Consider the following 6,387-nt stretch of genomic DNA (forward strand, 5'->3'; position numbering starts at 1 on the left):
CTTAAGCTTTAAGATAGCATAGATAAGTACAGACGTTGTGAGACTAGGGAGTTAATTGGAGCAGGGGAAAATTACAAGGGGATTAGGCAGGAACTAAGGAGTTAATTGGGAACAGCTGTTTTTGGGAAAGTTCCCATCTGACATGTGCAGAGTGTTTAAAGACCACCTGTACAGAGTACAGGACAAGTGCATATGTTCCAGTAAGAAGGATGGCAAGGTAAGGGAACCTTGGATCTTGAAAGAGGTGTTGAATTTAGTTAAGTAGAAAAAGGAAATGTTTAAGGCTTAGGAAGCTAAAATCAAATGGTACCCTTGAGGATTATAAAGAAGCCAGAAGAGAACTAAAGAAGGGAATTAGGAGAGCCAGGAGAGGCCATGAAAAGCACTTGGCAAGTAGGTTTAAAGAGAATTCCAGGGCATTTTATGTGTTCTGTACAATCAAGAGCAAGAGGATATCTAAGAAGCAGGCAGGACCACTCAAGGATAAAGGTTGGAACATATTCTTGGAGGCACAGCATATGTGTGAGTTCCTATTTTCCATCAGGATGTGGAGGATAGGGAGATCAATGTAGCATGTGTTTATTTTCTAGAACTTTGAGATGAAGGAGGTAGTTTTGGGTCTTGTAAAGAAAATCAAGATGGATAATCATCCCAGGTTTGTTAGGATATAGAAACATAGAAAACCTACAGCACAATACAGGCCATTCAGCCCACAAAGCTGTGCTGAATATGTCCTTACCCTAGAACTACCTAGGCTTACCAATAGCCCTCTATTTTTCTAAGCTCCATGTGCCCATCCAGGAATCTCTTAAAAGACCCTATCGTTTCCGCCTCCACCACTGCCACCAGCAGCCCATTCCACGCACTTACCACTCTCTGTGTAGAAAACTTACACCTGACATCTCCTCTGTACCTACTTCCAAGCACCTTAAAAAATGCCCTTTCATGCTAGCCATTTCAGCCCTGGAGAAAAGCCTCTGACTATACACATGATCAATGCCTCTCATTATCTTGTACAACTCTATCAGGTCACCTCTCAACCTCCGTCACTCCAGGGAGAAAAGGCTGAGTTCACTCAAATTATTCTCATAAGGGATGCTCCCCAATCCAGGCAACATCCTTGTAAATCTCCTCTGCACCCTTTCTATGGTTTAATATCTCCCCCATCTCTTTTGGCTCCACACGTGGATTACCATTCTGGTCTTCCAGAGGACCAATTTTGTCCCTTGCAATCCTTTTAGTCTTACCATATCTTCACCTTGTCTGCTGGAGCAACTTCATGCTTTCCTGATCTCTTTCTTAAGTGCTCTCTTGCATTTCTTATACTTCATAAGCACCTCATTTGTTCCTACTTGGCTAAACATGCCGTGCACCTCCCTTTTTCTTTTAGCCAGGGCCTCAAAATCTCTTGCAAACCAAGGTTCCCTACATGTGTAATCTTTACCTTTTACTCTGACAGGCACATAAAAGCTTTGTACTCTCAAAATTTCATTTTTGAAGGCTTCTCACCCTCCTCGTACACCTTTGCCAGAAAACAGTCTGCCCCAATTGATGCTTCCCAGATCATTTCTAATACCATCAAAATTGACCTTTCTCCAATTTAGAATCTCAACCCGCTCCCAGACCTATGCTTTTGCATATTTACATTGAAATTAATGGTATTGTGGTCATTGAATGCAAAGTGTTAAACTGCACAAACTTCTGTTACCTGCTCTGTCTTATTCCTTAATAACAGATCCAGTAATGCACGCTCTCTTCATGAGACATCTGTGTGCTGATGAAGGCGTCTCTATCCCATCTAGTCCTTTTCTAGTATGGGATTCTAGTCAATATATGGAGAACTAAACTCATCTACTATAACAACCCTATGTTTCTTGCAACAGTCTGCAATCTCTCTACAAATTTGTTCCTCTAAATCCCCAGCACTGTAACAGCCCCATTTACTTGGTCATAACTTTAATATTTCTCAGTTCCACCCATAATGCCTCACTAGTCAAGTTCTCCTATCTGGCCTGATGGAGCAAAGCTGTGACATTTTCCCTGACTAGTAACACCACCACTCTTCCTCTAATCCCTCCTGCTCTGTCACATCTAAAACAACAGAACCCCAGAATACTGAGAAACCAGTCCTGCCCCTACTGCATCCAGGTCTCACTAATGGCTACAATGTCATACTTACAGGTGTTGATCAATGCCCTGAACTCATCCGCCTTTCCTTCGACACTTATCGCATTGTTACATACGCAGTTCTTGACACTCGCGCACTATGCGCAACGTTTTGATTCCTGACTTTGTCTGAGGTCTTACCAACATCTACCTCCATAACCTCTTCACAAACTGTTCTGGCACTCTTTTCCCATCCCCCTGCAATTCTAGTTGAAACCCCACCATGCAGCATTAACAAACCTTTCCACAAGAATGTTAGTCCCCCTCCAGCTCACGTGCAAACTATCCCTTTTGTACAGCTCCCACCTTCCCCAGAAGGGAACCCAATGACCCAAAAAGTCTTATGCCCTCCCTCCTACACCAACTCCTTAGCCACATGTTAAGATGTATAATCTTCCTAGTTCTGGTCTCACAAGCACGTGGCATGGGTAGCAATCCTGAGATCACTACCCTGGATGCCGTACTCTTTAACTTAGCCTTAAATCCCAGAGCTCCCTATGCAAAACCTCATCACTCATCCTACCCATGTCATTGGTATGTTCATGGACTATGACGTCTGGCTGTTCACCCTCCTACTTAAGAATGCTATGGACTTGATCTGAGATGTCCCATACCCTGGCACCCGCGAGGCAATACCATCCGGGAATCTCGTTCTCACCCATAGAACTTCCTGTCCATTCCCCAAACTGATGAATCCCCTATCACCACAGCATGCCTCTTCTCCGCCCTTCCCTTCTGAGTCACAGAGGCATACTTAGTGCCAGAGACCAGACCACTGTAACTTTCCTCTATTAAGTCATACCCCCCAACAGTATCAAAAATTGTATACCTGTTCTTAAGGGGTTGGCAACAGGGGTACTCTGCACTGGCTCCTTAAAGCCTTTTCCCTTTCTTGTACCTTGTGTGTAACTATCTCTCTATATGTTCTATCCATCACCCCTTCAGCCTCCCGAATAGTCCGGAGTTCATCCAGATCCAGCTCCAACTCCTTGACATGGATTGTTAGAAGCTGCAGCTGGATGCACTTCTCGCAGATACAGTCATCAGGGACGCTGGAGGTCTCCCTGCCTTCCCATGTACTGCAAGAGGAGCATTCAACTATCCTTGCTTGACACAAAATGTAGAGGAGCTGTGACCCAAATACGGAACAGTGGAGATGATTTAGTGGTGAGTGGCCAGTTTAATAATAAACTCCAAAATGAGAAGTCACAAGGGGCCACGAAACAAGAGGGATACTAAACACAACAAGGCAACAAGGAAACTGAAGAACTGGAGCAACTGGTTAAGACTGGGTGATTCAGGACTGTAGATGAGAGCTGGATTTAAATAGGCTGTAGATGATGAGTTGGAAATAAGTGGCAGGTGACTCCTGTTAGCTAGGTGGAGACTGGGAGCTGCCTGCCTGTAGAGGCCTGACAGGACAGACAGGACACATCCCCTCCTAGGATGCTCGACATCCCAGGACAAAGCCAATAGGTCTGTTGGAACACCTCAATTAGGATGGATCCAAGATGAAACAGGACGGCATCCAAGATGTTTCGTCCGGCCAGTCAAGCAGGTAATGCACACTCCATCCACGATGACATGAATCCATCCACCAGCGAACTGTTTACACTGGACCACCTTCCACCATTCTAGTTTCTTGAAGCTCTGCTCCCCTCCTCAATTTTTTTCCTTTGAGCATCATATGATTGGTTGCACCAACAGATCACAGCTCTCAACTCTGCTGCAAAATAATAATCTCTAAGAGAAAGTAGACCTCATCTACCCTTTTCCTTTGCTAATTGCAAAGTTTTGAGATGAACTCTAGGCCATTTACCTAGCCAAATATATCTGGGTCATATATTTAAAAAAAATCGAAGCAATAGTGATCAGCGTGGATGCTGAAAAGGCATTCGATTCGGTTAATTGGAATTTTCTTTACAGAGTTTTACATAGATTTGGTTTCCATGACACAGTTATTAAAGTTATACAGGCACTATATGATAACCTACTGCTAGGATTAAAATCAATGGATATTTATCAAATAGTTTTACCCTAAAAAGGGGCACAAGACAGTGTTGTGCATGGACACCGCTACTCTTCACATTATATCTGGAACCATTAGCTCAATACATCAGACAGAATGAAGATATCAGGAGAATTACTATTAAAGGGACAGAGCATAAATTGGCCTGTTACGCAGATGACATTTTTGATCTATCTAGGGCAATCAACATACTCTTTACCTAAATTGATGCAATCCTTTGAACAATATGGTCAATTATCAGGATACAAGATCAACATAGATAAAACCCAATTACTTTCATATAACTATAGCCCACCAAGAGAAATTGAAAGTAATGGTTGGTAGGTGACTCCTGTTAACTGGGTGGAGGCTGGGAGCTTCCTGCCTGTGCAGCCCTGACACTTACTTTGATATTCTAATCCTGTAGAAATGAATACCAACATTGCATTCACCTTCCTTACCAGCAACTCAACCTGCAAGTAAACCTTTAGGAAATCCTGCACAAGCACACCCAAGTTCCTTTGTAGCCCTGGTTTCTGAAATTTCTCCCATTTAGAAAACAGTTTAAACCTTTATTCCTTCTACCTGGGTGCATGGTCATACATTTCCCTGCAGTATATTCCATCCGCTGCTTCTTTGCACATTCCCCTTGTCTGTCCAAGTCCTTCTGCAGACTCCCTGCTTCCTCAAACACTACCTGCATCTCCAGGCAATTACATATTTTCCGCAAACTTGGCCACAAAGCTATCAATTCTGCCATCCAAATCATTGACAAATAACATGAAGAGAAGCAATCCCAACACTAGTCCCTGTAGAACACCACCAGTCACCAGCACCCAACCAGAAAATACTCATTTCCACATATTGCTTCCAGCCAATCAGCCAATATTCTTTCCCTGCTGTTATCTTTCCTGTGATCCTATGGGCTCTTATCTTGTTAGCAGCCCCATTTCTGACACGTTGTCAATGGCCTTCTGAAAATCCAAGTACACAACAATCACTGACTCGCCTTTGTCTATCCTGCTTGTTGTTTCCTCAAAGAATTCCAACAGATTTGGCAGGAAAAATTTCCCTTTAAGGAAACCATGCTGATTTTGGCCTATTTTATCATGTGCCTCCAAGTACCCTGAAACCTTATCCTTGATAATGAACTCCAACATCCTCCCAACCACTGAAGTCAGGCTAAATATTCTATAATTTATTTAATCCTGCCTCATTCCCTTCTTAAAGGGTGGAGTGGCATTTGTAATATTTTAACCCTCTAGAACCATTCCAGAATCCAGTGATTCTTCAAAGATCATTACTACTGCTTCCACAATCTCTTCAGCCACCTCTTCAGAGCCCTGGGGTATAGTCCATCTGGTCCAGGGGATTTACAGTATCTACCTTCAGATCTTTCAGTTTCCCAAGCATCTTCTCCTTGGTAATAGTAAACACTCAGTTCTGCACCCCTTTCACTCTTGGATTTCTGGCATACTGCTAGTGTCTCCTATGGTGAAGATCGACACAAAATACATAATAAGTTCTTCCACCATTGCTTTGTCCCCATTACTAACTCTCCAGCATCATTTTCCAGCAGTCTAATATCAACTCTCATCTCTCTTTCATTCTTTATATACTGTTTCTGAAATAAAACTTTGATATCCTGTTTTATATTATTAGTTGGCTTACATCCATATCTTATCTTTTCCTACAGCTTTTTAGATGCCTTCTATTGGTTTTTAAAAGCTTCTAGTTTCTGGATGAGGATGGATGAGATTTTATGGTGTATCCGGCCCAGGGTAGCTGCTGACTCCACACAGAGTGGTTCTGGGAGACCGGACAATGTAATACAGTCTCTAGCTATTGGTTGGCCCGTTTGGTCTGGCCATTGGTCTGTGGGTGGAATCCTGAAGACAGACTCACGGAGACACTCAGAAGATTACAGAATGCCCTCCAGAAGATGGATGTGAATTGATGGGGTCAATGTGGGATCAGAGTCTCTTGGGATAGACAGGGATTGTAACAGACTAGTAGGTAACTGGTTGGAGTTCTTGTCTTGAGCACAGACCGAGCAGATTGAGATGAAGTTGCGGATATCATCTCCTAAGGAGGGCCACCAGAACCGCCAACTGATGAAGGCCTGAGTATACTTGGTTCCACGGTGATAGGATAACCAGGAAAAATGACCTCACTGCAATACCTGTGAGTGGACAGCTGGGAACATAAACACG

The sequence above is a fragment of the Hemitrygon akajei genome, chromosome 5, assembly GCF_048418815.1.
Source record: "Hemitrygon akajei chromosome 5, sHemAka1.3, whole genome shotgun sequence".
Taxonomy (NCBI): domain Eukaryota; kingdom Metazoa; phylum Chordata; class Chondrichthyes; order Myliobatiformes; family Dasyatidae; genus Hemitrygon; species Hemitrygon akajei.